The sequence below is a fragment of the Pseudopipra pipra genome, chromosome W, assembly GCF_036250125.1.
Source record: "Pseudopipra pipra isolate bDixPip1 chromosome W, bDixPip1.hap1, whole genome shotgun sequence".
In the NCBI taxonomy this organism is placed as follows: domain Eukaryota; kingdom Metazoa; phylum Chordata; class Aves; order Passeriformes; family Pipridae; genus Pseudopipra; species Pseudopipra pipra.
Genome location: NC_087580.1, coordinates 41,908,564 through 41,932,301, shown reverse-complemented (window position 1 = coordinate 41,932,301; position 23,738 = coordinate 41,908,564).

Below are 23,738 nucleotides of genomic sequence, written 5' to 3'. Positions count from 1 at the left end.
CCTTTCTGAGTGAAGGAAGGAGAGGGCAGCAGAACTGACACCTTGGATTGCTGGTGGTCAGACTTCAGCTCTGCAGAGGGATCTGGACAGGCTGGATCAAGAAGGCCAAGTGTCAGGGCCTGCCCTTGGGTCCCAACAACCCCCTGGAACGCTCCAGGCTGGGGGCAGAGGGGTTGGAGAGCTGCTCAGCAGGAAGGCACTTGGGGGTGCTGCTTGACAGGGGCTGGATATGAGGCAGAGTGTGCCCAGGGGGGCAAGAAGGCCAAGGGCATCGTGGCCTTTGTGGAGAAGAGTGTGGCCAGCAGGAGCAGGGAACTGATTGCCCCTCTGTGCTGGGCAGTGGGGAGGCCCCACCTGGAGTGCTGTGTCCAGTTCTGGGCCCTCAGTGCCAAAAGGCCCTTGAGGGGCTGGAGCGTGTCCAGAGAAGGGAACGGAGCTGGGGAAGGCTCTGGAAAACATGTCTGCTGAGGGACGGCTGAGGGAACTGGGCTTGTTGAGTGTGGAGAAGGGGAGGCTCAGGGGGGACCTCATTGCTCTCTACAATGACCTGAAAGGAGGTTTTTAGTGGGGTGGGGGTTGGTCTGTTCTGCAAAGCCTTTAGTGACAGGAAGAGAGGAAATGACCTGAAGTTGCATCAGGCAAGGCTCAGAGAAGATATGAAAAAGGGAAGATACTCTGAAAAAAGAATGGCCTGAGCAGTGAAGTGCTTCTTTAAGCTCTCATGTGCTCTGTGTGTGATTGCACAACACAGGAATGTTCAGTAGTGAGAGATGTGAGATTTTGCTTTGGACTCTTTAGCACCTGCCCTTTCCTGTCCCCCTGTTTGCCTATGGAATAGTGCATTGGCTCTGCCTATGGAATACTGCATTGCCTCTGCCTATGGAATGCTGCATTGCCCTTGCCTATGGAATACTGCGCTGCCTCTGCCTGTGGAATACTGCACTGCCTCTGCCTATGGAATACTGCACTGCCTCTGCCTATGGAATACTTCATTGCCTCTGCCTATGGAATACTGCACTGCCTCTGCCTGTGGAATACTGCACTGCCTCTGCCTATGGAATCCTGCACTGCCTCTGCCTATGGAATCCTGCACTGCCTCTGCCTATGGAATACTGCACTGCCTATGGAATACTGCATTGCCTCTGCCTATGGGCTTGGGCTTGTTCCCAGCAGCCAACACTGACCCTACGGACCTGTAGCTGCTGCTGTTGGTTCAGTCTCTACAGGAGATGGTTCCTGCAGCCAGGGGATCTCAGCCACTGTTAGTTTAGGCAGCAACACCTCTGGGATTGGATGTTGGACCCCATCATAGGATCCCTGATCTAATCATGCAAATAAGTAGGAATCCTATCATACAACTTATATTTGCATCTGAAAGAATTTGTTCATGCAAGTGGATCACTGAAGCCAACAGACCTCCTTAGAGGAATGAATATTCAGCAAACACAGCAAACTGATGTTAGGTCAGAATTAATTAGGAAAAAAGATCAAGCCTGGATATATGAGATTTTCCCCTGTGAGACAGATTTGTTTTTCCATTGTGCTTAGTATTGCATTGAGAGTCACATCACAAAACTTTTTTTGAAAGATTTCCTTTATGACAAATTTCAGTCCTTTGGATACAACAGTTGTTATTCTCTCTCCTCCTCCTCTTTCTTTTTCTCTCTCTCTTTTCTCTCTCTTCTTTCCCTCTTTTCTTTCTCTCTCTCTCTCTCTCCTCTCTCATCTTTCTTCTCTCTCTTTTCTTTTTCTCTTCTTTGCTTCTTTCCTTCTTTCCACCAGGATTCTTTTCCAATGGGATTTGTTTTATTCTATGTCTTCTGTTTCTTTTTCATTTTTCTTCTCTTACATTCTCTTATGTCACTTCATGTGAATTTAAAAATGAAAAGAAAAATTAAAAGCTCTTTGTGAAAAAAAATCACATTTAAATATATTCCAAATTCTCAAACATTTGCATGATGTCTATCTAACTTCAGAATAATATAATCTCTGATTTTGATGAAGAGCAGGAAATGTTTTAAACAAAGTTCTTAAATGAAAAATTGTGACCATTTCTTTTCTAGAGACAGTTTAAGGAGACAGCAGGATAGAGCAGGGAGGAGGAAAGAGCTCTCCTGCATCTCTCATCAATGACCCAGCTAATTAAATAGTGTCAGTGGCAAGCTGTGTATTGTCCATTCCAGTTCCTTTTGTCCAGAAAGATGATTTCATGGGGATACAAGGGTAGGATTGCAAAAGTGCTTGTGTGGAAAATTGAGAGCTGTTCTAATGAAACCATAATTCTTCCCTAAGCTCTGCAGTATTGAACTGATTGTCATTTTCATTAGTGCTACTTTCTTCTTTTCTTCCCCTCTCCCAGGCTGTTCAGCACATCTTTCAGTGAGCTCACCCTGTATCTGTTCTTGGTTTTGGGGGGGTGTTCTGAATGGCAAGAGATGAGAGAAGTGAGTCTCCTTCCTGAACAGTTGTGTCTTCAGCCTCTGGCAGTGGTAGGCACAGAGGTGCCCTCTTTGGTGCTCCCTTTCCTAAACTGCAGCCAGCTGGGGCTCAGCCTGACCCCACACATCATAAAGGGCCACCTCAAGGTTGCTTTAAACTGAGGCTTAATGGAAGTCCCTGCTCATCAAACTGTGGAGTTTTTCTAGCAGGCAGTGACACTCCAACTGTGTCCTTCTCTTCCGATTCCCTCCTTCCCTTTGCCTCCCCCCCCTGTGCTTTTGGGGCTGGGCAGATCTCCCCCAGCTCCAGCTGGGCCCTTTCCATGCTGCAGACATGTGGCACCTGCACTGATCAGCTTTGGGGTTGCTTTCTGTCTTCTGGAGCTGCAGGAGACAGTTGGGACACGAAGATCCAAACAGCAGTTGGAGTTGCCTGGGAGAACATGGATGGTTTTGCTTGCTTAGGGAGAGCCAGGTGAGAAAGGGAGAACTGCACAACAGCTTGGAAGAGCTGATTGATCATCTGTGAGCAGGGAATTCACCTCATTGCAGAGGTCTCACTCCAGGTCTTTCCAAAACCTCAGCCTTAGCATGAGATCCAGGCTGTGCTTAAGATCTCTGGGAAGAGCTCTGTGGTAGAGGAGATTTCCTGCTGCAAAACTGCAGCTTACTTATACTTCTAAAATAAAGAAGAATATATAAACATGGGGGAAATGGGTCATGTGAAATCCAGCTGTAGATTATTATTTAAAATTACTAACTGCTATCACATTAACGTATTTTAGACCAATTTCAATTTTACACAGAAAATAACACAATTTAGATGAAGTATGCCATTTTTATATAATCTCAAGGGTATTCATGCTTGGGGTTTGTTTTGTTTTGGTTTTTCTTTTCCTTCTGTGTAAATCAACTGGACTTTTCAGTACTGTAATCAAAGTCAACCTTATTTATGTGACAAGTTAGGTTCTCCTGTTGAAGGAATTCTACAATAAAATGACGCTGAAATTCCTGGTGAAAATCTACAGGAGACATTTGGAAAATCACACTTTGAAATTTCTGTTTAGAACCATTTTCCACATATATGTAAGTATTAAAAATTGGATCAGTTTTAATGTTACTTTACTCCTGTGGTTTGCACTGCTTTTCTAAAAAGCTCACTTTTTAATATTTTTTAATTTTTGACAACTCCTGCCCCTACAGTTTTCAGAATAAAATGGCATTTTCATTAACTGTCAGCAAAGGTAAATGTCTGTGAGTTGTTTGTTTGTTGGTTGAAGTTTTTTTGTCATGTCATTCTGTATTTTCTGCATTTGAAGCATCTGGATTATGGAAGTGAGCCTGGTCATCATAAAGCACTTGAGTAAAGGGACAGGGTTTGAAGGTTTGAGCCACTTTGCCCAGTTGAGGAAGCTTTGAAGTTCCTCTGCTTGCAATGAACTCTGTGTTCCTCCAGGAAAGTTCTGTCACCCTCTTACATTTTCATCACCTTTTCATATTGGGGGGGGGGGGGGGAAGCTTAAGTGTGGGAAAATGAAGATTCTTTTAAGATCTTGTTGAGGCTGAAATGTAGAGGGAATCAAATCACTGCTTTGTTCCCGTCTTTAGCTGGGGACAAAACTAAAGATGATCTTTCTTAAACATGAGAGACATAAAAGTGCTTTTGCTTTTTTTGCTGGTTCCATTTACAGTTAAAAATTACTCTGTAGGATTTTTCTCTGTAGTTTTGAAAAAGATCTGAAATTGAATTTTAAAAATCTGAAATTTTATATCTGAATTCTTGAAACCGTTTGCATAATTAAAATATTTTTCCTTCCTATAGCTTGTTTCCAACCAAACACTAGCTTGGCTACCATGTGAAAGGGGATATCCTTGTGCTGTAAGGTGTGGAAAATGTAAATACCTGCAAAATTCTGAGACAATGAGACAGAAAGGCCACTGAGAGTGAAGAGAGAAAAGGAGAGAGAAAGGGAAGATACAGCAGTTTATTCTTTTCCATAGTAATGATACTTGCCCAACATACCTTAATGTCTGAGATTTCTGATGTTGTTTGTTCGCTTTTTTAATCTCATCAGGTGAGTGAATATGACCTTTATGCTAAATAAGCCAAGATCACAATTTTTTTTCAAACTAAGGATAGCCTCTTAATTTTGAACTTGTGTTAAAGAAACCTTTTTCCAGAGTTCTCTGCTGTCTTGCCATATAATTGAAGTGAGGGAATGAAAAAGTGCCCAAATATGTCAGTCATACCAAAGTCAAAGAAATCAAGATTTGGCCTTCTACCTGCATTTTGTAGAAAAACTGTCACAACTGTCTCCCAAATAACTTTGACAGAAGGAAAAAGAAAACTGGACTTCAGTTCAGTTTGTGTTCCTCTCAGGAGATATCTTTCCTGACACCGTCCCTGCTCTTCTGCACTCCCAGGGAGCCCTGTGACTTTGTTTTTCAGGGTGATTTGCTCCCTTCTAGCCCAGTCTGCAGCCACTTGGGATTTCTGTAAAATCAGAAGTTCTGCTCAGCTTTACTGAACGAGTGAGAATCAGAACTGGCACACAAACTCTCTGGAGTCTGTAGTGTATTAATCAGTAAAATTCTCCCAGTTTTAAGCAGAGAGTTGTGCTATTTATCACGGCAAATAAAGTACGGAAGAATTAGTGAGAATGGGGCAATGCTTGTAATTCTTCTGCATATCTCTAAAATATTTCTTTGTGTGACCTCCCTTTCATCACTCCATAATTGTGTTACAGTTATTTGACTTTTCTGTGACTTTTTCAGAAGGAGGGCTTTTCTGTTCTTGTCTTCACAGCTCATAACTTTTATTTCTAGGATCAACTGTCTTCTCACATTTTTAAGAAAACAGATTTTGATGATGTGGTGAGTTAGTGAGCACAGTATGAGTGGAGTCTTGCCAGAGATTTCATTACTACTTCCTTACGTTCACATCCTACATTTATAGCACTGTATTGGCTTTTAAATTTATTCCTAAAGTTGTCTAGACTTTAGAGAAAAAAGAGAAAGAAGGGACAGGAAAAAATAAGAAAAAAAAAACAAACAAAAAGAAAGAACAAAGAAAAAAGAGAAAAAGAGAAAGAAAAAAGAGGAATAAAAAAAGAGGGAATAAAAAAGGAGAAATAAAAAAGAAAGAAACGAAAGAAAGAAAAAGGAGATAATAAAAGAAGACAGAAAAACTAAACCCCAAAAGTCCTGTCCTTTCTCGCCGCAAGGACTGCAACTCCCACAATGCACCGCGCGGGGCGGAAGCCCAAAGAGGGCGGGCAGGGGCCGTGGCCGCGCGCTGATTGGCTGCGGGGCGGGTTTCTAAGGACGATGCGCGCGCAGAGCGAGCGCCATTTTGTCCGCGTGGAAACGAGTGGGGAAGAGGCGGCGTCCGCTGCGCTGAGCTGTGAGTGCTGGGGCGGGGGGGGGGCGGCGAGAGCGGGGTCTGGGGATCCCCTCGGGGGCTGCGGGGAGCGCGGCTGTGGGTGGAAAGGCTGGAGGGCTCGGGAGGGTTTAGCGCGGGGGTTCGGGGGTTCCCGGAGTCTTTGTGAGGGGTCCCTGAGGGGGTTCGGTGTCCTGAGGGGACTCAGGGGGGAGTTTGAAGGTCTCTGAAGGGGTTTGAGAGTCTCCGAGGGGGTTTTGGTTTCTGAGGGGATTTGAGGTGTCCCAGATGGGCTTTGGGGGTCTCTGAGGGGGCTTGGGGGTCCTGGGGGATTTTTGGGGACCTTTTAGGCAGTTTTGGGGTCTCTAGGTGGTTTACGGGGTCCCAGACGTTTTTGAGAGTCCCTGAGGGGGAGTGGGGGGTCCCTGAATAGGCTTGGGGGGTCCCAGGTGGGTTTTGCGGGTCATTGAGAAGGTTTGGTGGGTCCGGGGGAGGGATGAGGTCTCTGAGGGGATTTGAGGGGACCTGGAGAAGGTTTCGATGGGTCGAGGGGGGGATTTCAGGGGTTTTGAGGGGATTTTGGGGTGTCCTCTAAAGCCCAGCAGTGGGGTTCAGGGGGTCCCCCAGCTGCAAGGGGAGGGGTCCTAGGGATGCCCCCCAAAATCCAGGAGGGGAGATGTACCACATCTGGGTAAGGGGATCCCAGTGCCCCCAGTATATCCCAATGACCTCCCAGTGATCCTCGGTATGGCCCAGTAACCCCTCAGTGACCAGCCAGTGTGTCCCAGTGACCTCCCACTGCCCCCCAGGATGGCCCAGTGATCCTGCAGTGAGCACCCAGTAACCCCCAGTATGGCCCAGTAACCTGCCAATGTCCCCCCGTGTGTCCTGGTAATCCCCCAGTAACTCCCCAGTCCCTCACAGTGCCCTCCCAGTGTCCCTCAGTAACCTCCCAGTCCTTCCCAGTGCCCCCTGTTTCCCCCCAGTGTGTCCCAGTATCCCCCAGTAATCACCCAGTGCCCCCCAAAGCCCCCCAACTGTCCCCAGCGTGTCCCCAGATGCCCTTGACCTTTCTGTGAGTGTGTGTGGGGGGGCGTTTTTGTGGTCAGAGGGTCCAGTGGGGGCTCCTGGGGTGAGATGGAGGGTTGGGCACATCAGGGATGGGGTTTGGGGACAGTGGGGAGGGGTTTGGGGACAGTTGAATTGGAGGTGTCAAGGGGGGAATTGGGGCCATGGGGAGGCCCTGGGAACATTGGAGACACCAGGGGGGTCTCGGGGTGTCCAGGGGGGATCTGGGGACACCAAGAAGGTCTCGTGGACACCAGTGAGGGTCACAGGAATCACCTGCTCTTGGTGCAGCCCTTCCCCCCCCCCCAGGCCTCTTTTACTCCCCCCCAAATGTCCCTCAACCTCAATTTTCCCTTTAATCTCCTCCCCCCACAGATCCCTTTGATGCACCAATGCCCACAAAACCCTTTTTAACTCCCCCATATACACCCCCAACCCCCCTCAAATCCTCATCCAACCCCCCTAGATCCCTTCAAATCTCCCCCAGCCCCCCCTCAAATCCCTTCCAACCCCCCCAAAGAGGGATCACCTGGCACCCTGGGACAGGAACACAGTGGGCTGTACTGGGGGCACTGGGCTGTACTGGGGGGGCTCAGGTGTCCCAGGACAAAGTGGCCCAGCTCCAGGAGAGATCTGGGGAGCAGTGAGGAGGTACTGGTCTGTCCTGGTCTGTCCTGGTTTGTACCCCCAATCCCCAAAGCCCCTCCCCAGCTCCCTCAGGACCCTCCTGGACCCCAGAGCCCCCCAGGCCCCCTTCAGGCCCCTGATTTGGTCCTGCTGCCCCTTGAGCATCTGCAGCTCCTGCAGAACCAGGCATTTCTTTGCTTCCCACAGGGTCGTTCCCACACCCAGAATGGAATCTGGAGGTAGCAGGATGTGCACAGGGCTCCCATTTCCTACAGTGCAAAGGGGCTGCAGGGAATGATTCCCCTGCTCTTGCAAATCTGCCAAAACCTGCAGGGCACAGAAGGGGGAGCTTCAGGAATTTGCTGGCATTGGGAGTGGAGCTAACAGGGTACTGAGAGGAACATATCCCTGAAATACAATCTCTCTGCATACACAATATCTGTCTGGACAGGCAGATAAAGCAATAATCAGATATATTCTGTATCATATATATGGCACATATTCTATAGAATCCATCCTTAGGTGTTGTATGATATATCTATGAAATATTACAAATAATAAGCAATAACAAAGCAAGTGTCCTCCTTAGGGACACACTTCAGAAGGGAACTTGCACTTGACCCCCTCCCTCTTCAGCTTCGAGCCACCCGGTGCCGCAGAGGGGGACAGAGCTCCTGTGGAACATTCTATTCCACTGACACAGAGCAAGGAATAAACGCAAACTATTGCCTGGGTTTGTTCCCTGGGGGTCTCTGCAGCAGCAAGCACAGCCCCACACTGACTGCTCTGGGCTGTGCAGGCATTTGTGGTTTTGCCTGTCTCACACACACACAAAAGTCTGGTGTAGTGCTGCCCTCAGGAAACCCCCCACCCTTGGTCCAGCTAAAGCCATGGAATTTGTCTTTGTTTCCCTTGGGTTCAGGGTCAGGCTGTGCCTGTGTCCAGCCCAGAGGCTCAGAAAAGCATTTCTCCCGTCCCACTGCAATCTGCTGCTGCAGACAGGACCCAGGCACTGGTGGCACTGGGAGTGAACAGCAGAGTGTTTCCAGGGGCTCTCTGAAGGAACACAAGTGTCCAAAGAAACCAGCAAAGGTGGTTTAGTTCCAAACCGGTTTCTTCATTTCCTCCTCCCGATTTCCCTGAAGGACACTGACAGGGGCCATGGACACTGACAGGGATCACAGAGTTTGTTCCTTGGCCATACAGCTCCTGCTGTTTGGCAGCACAGGAGAGGTTAATTAGAGCCCAGGCTCCAATCCCAGGGTGCGCCTTGAAGACGAGCTTGAAATCAAATGACTTTCCTGCTGGAGGGTTAAATTCAGTCCCCATCACCTTTTTTTGGGCTGAATCTTCATATTTTGGAGTATTTTCTAGCTGAATCTCAACTTTTTGCAGTTTGGGGTAGCGAGGGTCTTCTTGCTATTTCTGAGGGGTTTTTTGCTGAATCTCGGTAGTTTGGGTTTTGATTAGAATATAGCAACTCAATCAAGTGCTCATGAAATGACCTCAATCCCCTCATCCTCCCAATTAAACACCTTTTTTTTGGGCTGAATCAGCTTAAATCTCGGTGGTTTGGGTTTTCCTGGGCTGAATCTTGGGGTTTTGGAGGTTTTTATGGACACAGGATGCCCGGTGAGTTCTAGAGATGGACTTGGGCAGGAGGAACCCCCAAGCCAACACACTCAGCCCTTGTTTTCCCCCCCATCAGGATTTGTCCTTCCCAAAGCTTGGGCGGATGGAGGAGGAGGCTGCGAGGAAGAGGAAGATGCCTTGGGCCCCCCAGGCAGATGAGGAGGAAGTCAGTGTCCCTTTGGGCGGGTGTTGTGCTGGCTCTGTCAGCCGAGCATGGCCCCGGCTGCAGGACAACCCCGCTGGCGCCGCCGTCCTGCCGGGGCCGGAGTTGGGGGGATGTCCTTGGCCTTCCCTGTGGGCCGGAGGCAAATCCCCTCCCTGTCCTTCTTGCTTCCTGCCCCAGGCCCCGAGCTGAGGACGGAGAGCCTGGAGGACAAATCCCCCCGTGAGACCCTGGTGGGAGAGGCCGTTTTGAAGGGCTCCATGGCACAGGAAGGCAGCGGGGAGGAAAAGGGCCGGAGATCCCCCCACAGGAGGGGCTCCAAAGCCATCCCAGGGTGCTCTGAGGAGGAAAGAACCAGCCTGTGCCAGGAAGGCGGCTGGAGCTTGAGGGGGAGCTCTGAGCTGGTGGTCCCTGAGCAGCCTCCCAGCAGGCAGAAGCCCTTCAGGTGCTTGGAATGTGGGAAGAGCTTCAGTCAGAGCTCTCACGTGCTCCGACACCAGGACATGCACACTGGGGCACGTCCCTACACGTGTGGAGAATGTGGGAAGAGCTTCAGCCAGAGCTACCACCTCCGCACCCACCAGCTCATCCACAGTGGGGAACAGCCGTACACATGTGAGCAATGTGGGAAGAGCTTCAACCGGAGCTTTCACCTTCGTTCCCACCAGCACATCCACACTGGAGAATGTCCTTACACGTGTAGGGAATGTGGGAAGAACTTCAGTCACAACTCCACCCTCCGCAAACACCATCGTATCCACACTGGGGAACGGCCCTACAAGTGACCCCTGCAGTCCAGTGACTGTCAGTCCATCCCTTTTGACCACAAAGGGCCAGTCCCCTTTAACAGAGGCACGTTCTTCCAACAGAACCCTTCTTGGGGGGTGTGTGGAGATTCCTGCCTTGGCTGGGGACCCCCCAAGGTCAGTTCTGGAGGTTGAGAGCAGAGATCTCCCCGCGAGCGTTGGTCTGGGGGAGTTCCATCCATCTCCAATTAAGAATTATTGCTTTTGTGCCAGCTTGAGTAGAATTGCTTCAACAATTGCTTTAGTGTAGAACACTGTCCTATCTTATCCTGTACTCCTGGTAGTTTTAGTGTTTCTATTGTGCAGTAAATAATTCTGATGAAGATTTTTTGTCTGGTCATTTAGAACCCTAAATAAATCAATAGATTTGATTTGCCATCATTAAAACCTTGGGGACAAAAGTGGTTCTCTTACACCTCTCTAATTTCTCTAAACTGAAACTGTTGTTTCAGTTGTCCCAAGGCTGAGATTGGATCCAGCAGCCTCCAGAACCCCAGAGTAAGTTGGGAGCTCAGGGGGGCCACCACCCATTGCCAACTCCCCTGTGCCCAAAGACCCCCATGGGACCATCAGGTCTGCCAGACCACCACCCCTTTTCCTCCCTTCTCCCTGTTCCTCCCACTTTCCCATTGTCCCCTCAGTCTCCAATTTTCCACCTGAACACTTTTGGGGGCCCAACCCCCACTTTTTGCCCCCTCTCTTGTGGGTGCTGAAGGAGAAAATGAGGCTGCACACACAGAGTTCCATTTCAGGACTTGTCCTCCCATCTTTCCGGCGTCCCCCTTTCATTGGGGTTCCTTTGGAAACAGCGCCTGGGCTTTGTCTTTTAGTCCACTGGAATTCCCAGCATGGCCCCAAAGCAGTGCCCTGATCCCACACATTCCCCTCCCCTCATGTGCTGGCTGTGTTCAACCACCACAGAAAAACACAGGCTACCATGCAGAGCGTTCCAAGTGCTTTCTACTTTGGCAAACAGCACTCTCTGGATGGAAAACACCAGTCAAGGCCAAAACACTCCTTGTTGATCTGAATTAACTGAGAGCAGCAGCTCCTGCCTTAACTTTTTCCCATAAAAATTCTCAGGGTTCCTTTGCTTCCAGGAGGCCCCACATGTCACAATGGCCCCTTGATTCCATGAGCTTCCACAGTCTCCAAAGGTTCCTTTAGTTCCATGAGGCCCTGCAGTCCCCAAATGCCCTTTGGATTCTCGGAGATTTCCCATTGTCCCAGGGTCCCTTGTGCTTCAGAAGGAGCTGCAGTGGGACAGTGGCCCCTTGGTTCCGTGAGCTCTGCAGTGTTCCAGGAATCCTTGGGTTCCAGGAGAGCCTGCAGTTTCACAAGGAGCACTTGAATGCAGGAGGTTCTGCAGGGTCCCAATGGCCCCTGGATTCTGGGAGGTTCAGAAATATCTCCGGGCTCCCTTGGTTCCAGGAGGACACACATGTCACCAGGAACCCTTGGTTCCAGGAGGTTCGACAGTGTCCCAGAATTCCTTTGATTTCATGTGGTCCTGCATTATCCCAGAATATGATGGATATCACATCTCCTCATAGGGGAGATGTGATGTCACAGGAAGGATGTGATGTCACAAGGTAGGCGTGCTGTCATAGGGGAGATGTGATGTCATATGGTGGCTGTGATGTCATAGGGGCCATGTGATGTCACATGAAGGATGTGATGTCACGGGCAGGTGCGACGTGTCAGGTAGGGTGTGATGTCATATGATGGATGTGACGTCATAAGAGAGATGTGATGTCATATGGTTGTGATGTCATATGGGAGATGTGATGTCACAGGAGGGGTGTGATGTCATATGCAAACTGTGATGTCACAAGAAGAATGTGATGTAACAGGGAGGATGTGATGTCACGGGGGGGCTGAGATGTCATGGGGACGATGTGATCTCACAGGGCATGCCATGATGTCAAAGGGAGGATATGATATCTCAGGAGATGTGTGATGTCATATGATGGATGTGACATCATAGGGAAGCCTTGATGACACAGGGATGATATGATATCACAGGAGAGATGTGATGTGACAAGAAAGATGTGGTGTCATAGGGGAGCTGTGATGTCATGTGGAGGTGTGATGTTATATGATGATTGTGAAGTCATAGGGGAGGATGTAATGTCACCGGAAGGGTGTGATGTCAGAGGGGAGGACCTGATGTCACAGGGAGGATGTGATGTCACAGGGATTATATGAGACCACATTAGAGATGTGACGTCATATGATGGAATGTGACATCATAAAGGAGTTTTTATGGCATGTGGAGGACGTGACGTCACAGGGATGATAGGAGATCGTAGGAGAGGTGTGATGTCATGATGGATGTGATGTCATAGAGGGGCCTTAATGTCGCAAAAAGAATGTGATGTCACAAGGGAGATGTGATGTCACAAGAAGGATGTGATGTCACAGGGAGGATGTGATGTCACAGGCAAGCATGGGATGTCACAGGGAGGTGTGATGTCACGGGGATGATATAAGATACAGGAAGGATGGGATGTCACAGCAGAGCTGTGATGCCACAGGGACAATGTGATGTCACAGGGGAGGATGAGACGTCACAGGGATGATATGGTATCACAGGAGAGATGTGATGTCATATGATGGATGTGACATCATAGAGGAGCCTTGATATCACAACAAGGATGCGATGTCCTGGGGAGGATGTGATGTCACAGGGCAGATGTGATGTCACGGGGAGGACATGATGTCATAGGGGGGATGTGGTGTCATGGGGAGGATGTGATGTCATAAGGTAGGTGTGATGTCACAGGAAGGATGTGACATCACTGAGAGCATGTGATGTCATAGAGGAGTGACACATCCCCCCCACCTTGCTCCAGCTTAAGCCCTGGAATTTGTTTCCCTTGGATTCAAGTTCAGGCTCTTTTATTTCCATGGATGTCGAGAGATGAGTTAAGGGGAGCTCAGACCTTTTGGTGAGGAAGGAGTTGTTTACTCTGGAGCATTTGAACTCAGCCTTTGTTCCTGGTTTCTTCCCACTCTTTCAGAGCAGTTCATTTCCCAAGGTGAAAGCTCTGATTCCCCAGCACAGTCAGGTTCTCCTGAGCTCAGGAACTTTCACTGGTCTCATTTTTCTCTGGTATTGATTCTGTGCCAAATTCTTGCTTCCTAGGTCAGTGAAATGTTAGAAGAGAGAGAATCTCACCTTGATCTTGGACAGAACACTTATAGACTTCTTTATTATGTTGAATTCTTCCTTTATAGTTCTGGATGACAGGACACCCATGTGGCAAGTCCCTTGTCTGGTTTTCAGGACTTAAAAGAGATGCTTTTCTGATGTGGGTATTTATTGGAGTGTTATTGATTCAACTGGGAGGGTTGAATTGAGTGTTCCTTGCACCTTTAAAAAGTACAACCCCTTTAATCTGTTGTTTTAAAAACCATGCATTAGATGTCAGACGACAAAAAGACAGCATGTAGAGATAACCCTGATGTAAGTGATGGTTCCAGTCATCCCGTGTATGGAGAAAAGATTTCCAAGGCTTTGTTCCAAGGCTGGGCGCACATGGACTGGGGAGAACTTTGCCTGCCGGAGCCGCTCTTCCTGCGCCGCCAGGAAGAGCAGGGACCGCATCGCCCCGGCCGCAGCGGCGCAGAGGCTGCTCGGGAGGTGACAGTGTGCTAGAGGGAGATGCCCACTCGCTGTCATTACTGCCTGCACAGCGCAGGCATGGGGGGAATTGAGCCAGGCAGGAAAAGGGAATGGCGGCGATCCCACGGTGCTGAAATGATACGGGAAGCAGCAAACAGCCTGGCTGGGGGGAGCACAGTTTGGGAAGGGGGCGCAGGGAAAACCCACTGTGATGTTCCGGGGTAAATAACAGAAAATAAACAGGAGAGGGTGCCCTTTCAGATATGGTTTATAGATCAGTGCACTGTGTATAGTGCAAGATAGCTTCAGAAATGTAAGAATGCAGTTTCTACATCTTTTACTACAGTGGCATGTTTTTTATAAAATATGTAAAGAGATGATAAGTTGGGTGTTAGGTTGGGCTTTTTTTGGTGGTTTTTTTTTTGGTTTTGTTTTTGGTTTTTTTGTTTGTTTTTTTTTTTTTTTTTTTTGTGGATGCTTTTTCCCCCAAAGCCTCCCCAAAGGAGCTTTCTTGAATGTCCCTTCTTACAGCTAATTTAAAGGATTAGATTAGATAAGCCTCTTAGAGTAGATGCATTTCAATGAAATCAGGGCATGTGTTTTTTTGGCTCTGGTGTAAGATTCAAACTAATTTTTTTCTTCCTCTTTGGCTCAATTAAAAGCCATCTTAAAACACTCCCAATATATTGTGTGAGCGCAGGGCTTGAAGCATGTGGGATTGAATGGACACAGAGAAAGAACTAACATTCAGAAACATATCTGCTTCCCTGTCTCAATGAATAAACCCCAGAGTTTGACACATAATTAATATCAATAGTAATTGTGATTTGACTGTATATTGTGACAGGCATATGCACATGTGAGCATAAGAACATAGGAAATAGGTACTGTAGTTTCTGCAGTTCTTGTGTTATGGGTGAGGGTAGAGAGGATTCGAGATAAAAATTGTCTGAATATTTTGAGAGTGCAGAGACATCTGTCTGACCATCACTAGGTATGCTTTGATTTTAAGGCAGAACATGTTAAAGAATGCAATAAATTAAAGCCAGCTGCAGTCTTGAATTTTTGCTCTTTCAGCAATAACAATAGCACTAATAATTACTAATATTTAATGAGCTAACATGCAATAAATGTATCTGCTCATTTCGACATGTGTCAGTTTAATAATTTTAAATGAATCAGTGCATTTGTGACAGGAAATCTCCCTCTACCTCTGATTACAATGTAACGTTGACTAAAGGATTATAGAGGGGACTTAATTTTACTGATTGTTTTAACAGTTGTCACGGCTGTTGGAAAAGGAAAGGCAATTGAAACACTCCAAAAGAGGAGTGGGGGGGCAGAACGAGAGTAGTTTAATAAATTTAAACATGGTCTCTGAATGCCAAACATAAAACATTGAGCAGATCTGTAACTCCAGAAAGCTGCTGTACACTATGTACTTTTGCCTTTTGTGGCTCACTGTGTTTCATTCATTTGAACACTGAGCAGTTTCCCTACTTTCTCCATTTAAAAATGTGCAACAGTGTTTAAATGTGGAACAGATTCAGCTGTTCATGTGCCTGGAGTTTCATCTTAGAATGCAACTGATAGAATACTCAGCTGACAGGAAATAAAGGTTGTGTAGAATGGCTGTAACATTTCAAAAGTGGACAGAGGTGTCACATCCTGTGAATGCTGCAGTGCAGTGATGGTTGGTGTACATATTTTATGTTTTTCTAACCGTTCTCGTGTTGTGATGTGGGAATGGTGTGTGGAGTTCCCCTGCGAGTCTGTCTGGGTTATGTCTGTGTAGGGATGAACAGGAGTGTGTGTGTAGATTCCCATGCCTGTGTGTTTGTGTGTGTGCAGGGGGATTCTGTGCTAAACTCGTTGAGCTACAAGGTGCACAAAGGACCCCCTTGCTTTCTAGATTCCTTCTCAGAGAGGAGCCTGGGGGTGGCTGGATCCAATCTCAGGCTCAGATTGTGGTTTCAATTGAAGGAATTACAGAGGTGTGATTCAATCACTTTGTCCTGCAGGTTTTAGAGATGGCAAATCAGAAATATTTCTATAAAAACAATGATTTATTATGACAAATGAACAAAAAATTGATCAGAAAAGTGAACAGATGAAAGACCTTAAAAGAGAATTATTTACTTCAAATTATAAAAGCCAAAAGCCTCTAGTAGTATAGTGTAAGATAAGACAGTGGAGTCTATCCAAGTAACTCTATTAAAGCAACTGGATCAAAGCCAGCAAAAAGAAACAATCCTGAAGCAGAGATTGAGGTAACTCACCCCACAATGACAGGGAGTAGTTCTCTCTCTTTCACTTAACCCCTGGGCAGTGACCATGAAGAGCTGTCCCTGCTTCATGGCAGAAGCTCCACACACTTCAAGGAAGTCTGTGGAAGAATCTGCCACATGACAGTTGGATGGGGCTTTTATAGTTATAAAGGGTTTGACTGCCAAATGTATTTGCAGGCCAGGGAGCAGCTTCTCTGTCAAATCCTGCTTCAAAAAGCAGGATGTGTGTTTGAAGTTTCATGAAGCATTTTGGGTTTAGCATAATTCAATATAAAAACAGCACCTTGACACCAGCAGTAACTCACTACAGAGAGTTTGCACTGTTTGCTTTCTCTGACCATTTTTTAGGTATTATCAGAGCAGAGCATCTTGCCAGAAATGCCCCCTTGATTTCCATGAGGTTGCAAAAACTCTCAGGGTTCCTTTAGTCCCATGAGGCCCTGCAGTGTCACAGTGGCTCCTTGATTCCAGGATGTTCCAATATATCCCAGGGTTCCCTTGGCTCCAAGAGGCTCCCCAGTGTCCCACCGGCCCCTGGATTCCAACAGACCCTGCAGTGTCCCAATGGCCACTCGGTTCCATGAGCTCCTGTTGTGGTTGAGCTCAATTTCCCCATCCCCTGCTGTGCTCAGATGCCGTGTGAACTGCAGAGAAGCGAGCTGAGAACACGGCGGGCCCTGGTCCTCTTTGGTGCCCGGGGCTGCCCCGAGAGGGAGTCCCCGGCCCTGCCCCCGGAGCCGCCGCGCCGTCCCCTGAGCGCCGCTGAGGCGGCAGCGCTGGAGCGGGGCCGTGTCTGCCCGGAGCCGCCGCTGCCACGAGGCTGCCGCCGCTGCCGCTTTTGGCCTGCGCTGCCCCGCAGCCGCCCGGGACCGGCTTCCCAACACTGCCGGCGCCTGCGAGCGGAGCCGGCGCTCCTGCAGCGCCTCGGAGTCGCTGCTCCGCCGCCACAGCGGCTGCCGCCGGCGTCTGTGCCCGGAGCCGCCGCTCCCACGGGGCTGCCGCACTCACCGCCGGGGTTGCCGCTCGCGCAGCCGCCGCTCTGCCCCGGCTGCACCGGGACCCGGCACCGCCTCGGGCCTGCGCTGCCGCCTCAGCGGCCACAGGGACACAGGGATGGGGGACCTTTGCTCTGCCACTGAGGGGGCCTGGCTTTGTTCTGCTGGGGTCTGGGCTTTAGGAAAATTGCTGTTCATTTTCATGCTCCGCTGGAACACCTCCTGAATTCCGAAGGTTTCCTAATCCAGGGGAGGGGTTTCTATGGCATCGGAGGTGCCGCCCCTCGGGACACATTGTCAATAAACCATCTAGCTGACTGGGATGGGTGTAAGAACTGGGGTATACAGGATAATGAGTCATCCCCTGAAAACCTTTGAACGCTCCCTGCCTGAATCAGAACCCAAATGGAACAGGTTGGATCCAATTCCTAAACAGTTTGGAAACTCCATTCATTCCTGACACCAGGATGGAAATTCAGCAGATCACTAAAGCCAGTCCCCTTGTGAGCCCACAACCAGCAGGGCTGAAGGAGGCCCTGGCAGCTCCCCAGCACCTCCCTCTCAGTGGGACACCTCTGGCAGCCTCTCCCAGCTCGGGAACCCTCCAGTTTGCAACACTCCAAAGACCCTCACTGATGCCCAGGACAATTCTGATCCCCCTCCACAAACACTCCTCCAGCTGTGACCCTTGTCTGTTGGGAAACACAAAGGGATTTGTGGGAGTGTTTCCCTGACAACAAGGAGAATTTGGGAGAGAGGGACCTTTCCACACCCAGCTATTGATGTGTCCACACATCTCTGCCTGGGTGTGGGTGTGAATTGACTGTGGTGGGAATGTTGTTATTGTGAATCTATAATTCAGTCACTGTTAAAATTGTAGCACATGCTATTGAATCACTGATAACTGTTCAATTGGTCAATGATTAAGTGCTACTAATGTCTTTCCCTTTCATCAAAAAATATATATTTTTCATGACGTTCACTTTAAAATCTTCCTCCTTAGCTAAACTACAAAACAACTCCAATTAGCTCTAGAAGTCTTGAAGACTTGAAGACAATTAAAGGAATGAAAATAATTTGTTTTTCAGTGTTTTAATGGGTCCCACAGTGTGTTTGGAGTTGCATCAGCTGTCAGTCCAAGATGGGCCATGTCAGAACTGGTGAGGTTGGGGGATGAGGAGAAATGTTGATCATACATGGTCAGTGTGGATCTCCTGAGGAGACATTCAGCATCAAGATCACTTGGAGAACACCTCTATCACCTCTTCTCTGAACTACAAAATATTTCTCCTTGAATTAAAAAAAAAAAGTAAAAACTTTGAAGACTTTTTTTGAAATTGCCTTGAAAACAATTAAAGGAAGATAAAGAGATCCTGAGGGATTTCTGGAATTTAATGAGCCCCATGGTGTTTTTGCAGCCCAGCCCATGATCCTGAGGTACTGAGAGAAGATTGAAGAAGCTGCTCAAGAGTCAGAAGCCAAACTGCAAGTCCCTTGAAGCATTGCTGGGCCCCACTGAGGGCAGGCACTGACAAAGCCTCCCCAGGGACTCCTTGGAGCAGCTCCTTGGAGGCCAGGAGTGCAGGCAGACAAAGGCTCTGGGCAGGCCCCTGCAATGCTGAGCAAAGCCTGCCTTGGTTTTGTGGAGCACAAAGGCCAAGGCCTGAGCCCCAGGCCCTGGCCCAGCAGATCCTGTCCCTCCCGGCTGGCTCAGGGCTGTTTGGGGGGCACTGGGATGGGAGGGGGAGGAAGAACAAAGGCCAAAACTGGGCAACCCCTGCCAGGCTCCTGAGGGAGGGGTGAGGCAGAAACCAAGTGCAGAACCTGCAAGTCAAGTTGCTTGTGGTGGCCTGAGTGGCAGAGGCAGCTGCCAGAGGCAAGGGGACAAAGGCCTGGGTGCCTTTGGGCCTTGCAGCCCTGCCAGAGCCCTTGGCCATCTCTCCTGCAGGCTGTCCTGCCCTGGCCCTGCTGCTGCTCTGGCCTTGCAGGCTGCACACACCCCTCCTGCTTTCCCACCCCCCTCCCAGCAGCATTTCTAGACCCTCCCTGATGTCTCTGCACCAGCTCTGGCTGTTCCCTGGAACACAAAGCCATGACATCACCCTCTTAGTGACCTCTGGCACCATAAGGTTCCCCTTTGAGTAACATTCCTTTTTCCCCACCTTCAGTCTGAACCTTCCAAGCTGCACTTTACGAGTTTCTTTTTATTTCTAGCACCAGGAAAAGCTCCATCCTGTCAGATCTGCTCTAGACCCTCTCCAGTTCTTCCTCATTCCTCCAGAATGGGGAACCTCACACCCAGACAGACCAGTCCAGATGTGGTGACCCCAGGGCTGAGTCCTGGGGGGTGACAACTCCCTTGTCTGGGTGCCCACACTCCCCCCACGGCAGCCCCATGTGCAATCGGCCTTATTAACTTGGATCCTGAGCCCCTGTGCCACAGGACATCCCTCCCAGAGCCCAGGCCCTTCTCCTGGGGGTCACTCCAGAGCTGAGCAGATCCAGGTCACCTCCCATTTTTCTGCCAACCCCCTGGGCCTGCTCTGGGCCCTCCAGGTCCTTGCCCTGCTTAATGGTCAGGGCTTGGGGTTTAGAGCTCAGAGTTGGGATGAGGCAGAACTTTGGGAGGTTTGTTGTTCTGCTGGCAGTTCATGATTAGGGGAAGAGCTTCCTGGGCTGGGTCAGGATTAAAGCTTGGCTTTTCATACTGGTAATACAGTTTTGGTAATGGGGTGGGCACTGGAGTACAAATAAGATTCTGGAGTTCTGGGATTGGATTTTTTCTGGCTTTGAATTAGAGCAGTGGATTCCTTTCAGTGGGAGGGGCAGCACTTTTAGGTAGTGTTGGGGCTTCAGGTTACAAAGAGAGTAAAGGCCTAACAGGAGTGTTTGCACAGTCAGTGTTTCAGCACCCTCGGAATTCTCTGAACCTGGTTTTACCTCATCAAAATCCTTCCTCTCTGTTGGTCAAGCCCCTCTTTCCTTCCCCAATTTTCCTTCCCTTTTGTCCCAGTTCCTCCTAACCTCCTCAGAACTTTCATCAGGATGGGCTCAGCTTTGCGATAACATGGTGCAACCTCATGGAATCAAGGAACCACTGTGAAACTGCAGAACCTCATGGAATTATGAGGCCATTGTGACATTGGGGAAACCCATGGAATCAAGAGGCCACTGGGATGCTCCAGGGCCCCATGGAGCCAAAGGAACCCAGGGACAGTGGGCAACCTCCTGAAATAAAAGGGCCAATGTGACACTGCAGAAACCCATGGAATCAGGAGGCCATTGTGGCACTGCAGGGCCTCTTGGAAACATAGAAACCCTGGGCCACAGTGGAATTTCATGGAATCAAGAGGCCACTGTGACACTGGGGAACCTCATGGAACAGAAGGAATCCAGGGACTTCTTCTTGATACCAGAGCTGGGAAAAGACCTCAGCCTTCAGGAAGTGCCTGGAGGGGAACCCCTTTGCTGCTGGAACTGCTGTTGTGGAGCCCAGCCCTGTCCCAGCAGTGCCCAGGGCCTGTCCCTGCCTGTGCTCACAGGCCTGACCCACAGCAGGACAGTGACTGAGCTGCCAGAGCACTCAGGCCTTGGGCACGGACAGGAAAGGAGAGGGTGGGAGTGCAAAGAGAGCAGCTCTGAACAGACCCAGTTCAGGTGCTCCCTGGCAGTGCTGGGACTCTTTTCCCCTCCACATCTGCAAACATGGAAATGCCCTCCAGCTTCAGGGGAGGTGTTGGAGGAAGAATCTGGAAAAAAGCATTTGTGTCCTTGCTTACACTCAGAGATTGTGATTCCTCATGTACAAACTAAAACAGGGAGGATGTTTGACAAATACCTTGCTGCACAAACTTTTATTTTGTTTAAATGCACACAAAGCATGATTTCTGATTTCTACATTTTGTGTGTGAAAAAAGATGAGGTAGAGAGTGAATTATATATGGGATGAAGAATAAAATTTCAGTGTTAATGACATGAACAGAGGAAAAAAACAGGAAAGCCCCCCCACCCCAAACACTAAGAAAAGCTTTAGAAGGCAGGCTGTACTCAAAATGTGTTACACAATGAGTGTTCTGCAGGAGAAAAGAGGCAGGTTATTGCTTCTTAAAAAAACATCCAGTCATCGTTTTCCCTATGGCTTCCCTGAGCTCCTGGTTCCTGAGGCTGTGATGAGGGGGTTCACTGTTGGAGGCACCACCGAGTACAGAACTGCAACCACCAGGTCCAGGGACAGGGAGGAGATGGAGGGAGGCTTCAGGTGGGCAAATGTGGCAGTGCTGAGGTACAGGGAGACAACAGCCAGGTGAGGGAGGCACGTGGAAAAGGCTTTGTGCCGTCCCTCCTGAGAGGGGATCCTCAGCACAGCCCTGAAGATCTGCACATAGGAGAACACAATGAAAACAAACCAGCCAAATTCTAAAGAGAGAGTAAAAAACATAAGTCCAATTTCCCTGAGGTAGCCTGAGTGTGTGCAGGAGAGCTTGAGGATGTGTGGGATTTCACAGAAGAACTGGCCCAGAGCATTGCCCTGGCACAGGGGCAGGGAAAATGTATTGGCTGTGTGCAGCAGAGCAATGAGAAACCCAGTGGCCCAGGCAGCTGCTGCCATGTGGGCACAAGCTCTGCTGCCCAGGAGGGTCCCGTAGTGCAGGGGTTTGCAGATGGCAACGTAGCGGTCGTAGCACATGATGGTGAGGAGGGAAAACTCTGCTCCAAGAAAGAATATGAGGAGAAAAACCTGTGCAGCACATCCCATGTAGGAGATGGTTCTGGTGTTCCAGAGGAAATTGTGCATGGCTTTGGGGACAGTGGTGCAGATGCAGCCCAGGTCTGTGAGGGAGAGGTTGAGCAGGAAGAAGTACTTGGGGGTGTGCAGGTGGTGGTCACAGGCTACGATGCTGAGGATGAGGCCGTTGGCCAGGAGGGCAGCCAGGGAGATGGCCAGGAAGAGCCAGAAGTGCAGGAGCTGCAGCTCCCGCCTGTCTGCGAATGCCAGGAGGAGGAACTGGGTGAGGGAGCTACTGTTGGACATTTGCTGCCTCAGCTTATTGTTTTCTGTTGAGGAGAAAAACGGCAGAACTGAATTAGGCCAGATTCAATCAGCAAAACATCTTGCATGTCTCATAGCAATTCAACATTTAGGGCCTCTTTTCAGGAAGATCTCTCTGCATCCCTCTCCCTGAGCTCTGGGTTTTGCTGGCTGAAGGGGGCACTGAGAGCAGGGACCCTGGAATGGGCTCCCGAGGAATCCTTCTTGCTGTGCAGTGAGAGGAAACTTGGAGCACAGGGTGACCTCCAATTAAATGCACTTGTGACGTATCAAAGTGGTTCCAGAACTGCTGGTCACAGTTTCCCAAACACAGAACAGAGATAGGGGATTCAGGGACTTGATTTTCCAGTTCCTCTTGCCAGGAGTGAGTTCGGATGGTTGAAATCTCTGACATTTCTAATGTGCTCCAAGGGAAATCTGGTGAGTCCTGAGAGGCAAAGGGGTGGTCTCTTGGTGCAGAGACAAGAGCTGGCCATCTTTCCTGTTCACAGCTGCTCCTGGCTGGCAGCTTGGAGCTGAAGGGAGATGGCCCTTAGGAATTCCCTTAAAAAAGAAACTAGGCACTTCTAGGAGCAGAGGAATCCTGGTTCAAAGAGCAGATTGAAAGAATCCTTGCCTTTACTCAGGATGCCTGATTAGGATCTTCTTTTCTCCTCCCAGACTGCCACACACAGGGATCATTGCAGTTCCAAGTACAGCTGCCCAGAGCATTTCCATGGATTTAGCACCGAGGAGTTTTCTCCATGGGGATCCTGTGCAGCACAGAGATCCTATGGCAGAGCTGTGCCCTTCTGGAGGGCAGCTGCAGCCCTGCAGGACACCCAGGCAAACAGCTGAATCCCCTGAAGGTGCCTGGAGGGCACTTGGGCACTTGGCTCCCACAGACACATCCCCACAGCAGCACCCAAAGGGTTTGTGTCTGGACAGGAATCTGCCCCCTCCAAACCCCACACTGGCTCAGAAAACCCAATGGTGAGAACAAGGAGAGCCCAGGCAGCAGGGGATGGCAGTGAAATGCCACAGTGCTGCTGCCAAGGGAGGAGGGACACAGAGAGACAGCTGGAAATCAGGGCCTTGTCCTTGCCTGGGCTCTGGCTGCTGCAGGGCAATGCACAGCCCAGCCCCCGTGGGCCTGAGGGCACAGGCTCTGCTTAGGCTGGGAAAGGAGCCCAGACAGGAGCTGCTCAGGGAAGGGGTCTGTGCCACAGGGACAGCAGGGAGGGGCCCCCATCCCCCTGCCCAGCCCTTGTGGCAGCAGCTGCCTCTCCCTGCCTGCCTGTCTCTGGGTGAGGAGCTGTTCCTGCCAGCAGCCCCTGCCTGTGCCCAGCTCAGCTCCCTGCCAGTGCTGCCAGAGCCATCCCCAGCCCAGTGCCCAGGGGCAGCTGTGCCTGGGCAGGGGCTGCAGAGCAGATCCCAGACACCCTGCAGTTGAGGGCTGACCCTGGCAGGCAGCAGAGTCCCTGCCCCAGCACACAGAGCCCTGGGGGCAGGACCCTGCTCTGCACCACAGCCCTGGGCACCTCTGGCTGCACCCCCACCTTCCCACCCCACAGCCAGCCCTGCCACAGGGAACCTTCTGGCCCTGGGCCTCTGATGGGGCAGCAGCAAGTCCTGCTCTGCAGCAGCTTCTCCTGCTGCACCCCAGCAAATCCAGCAGAGCCATC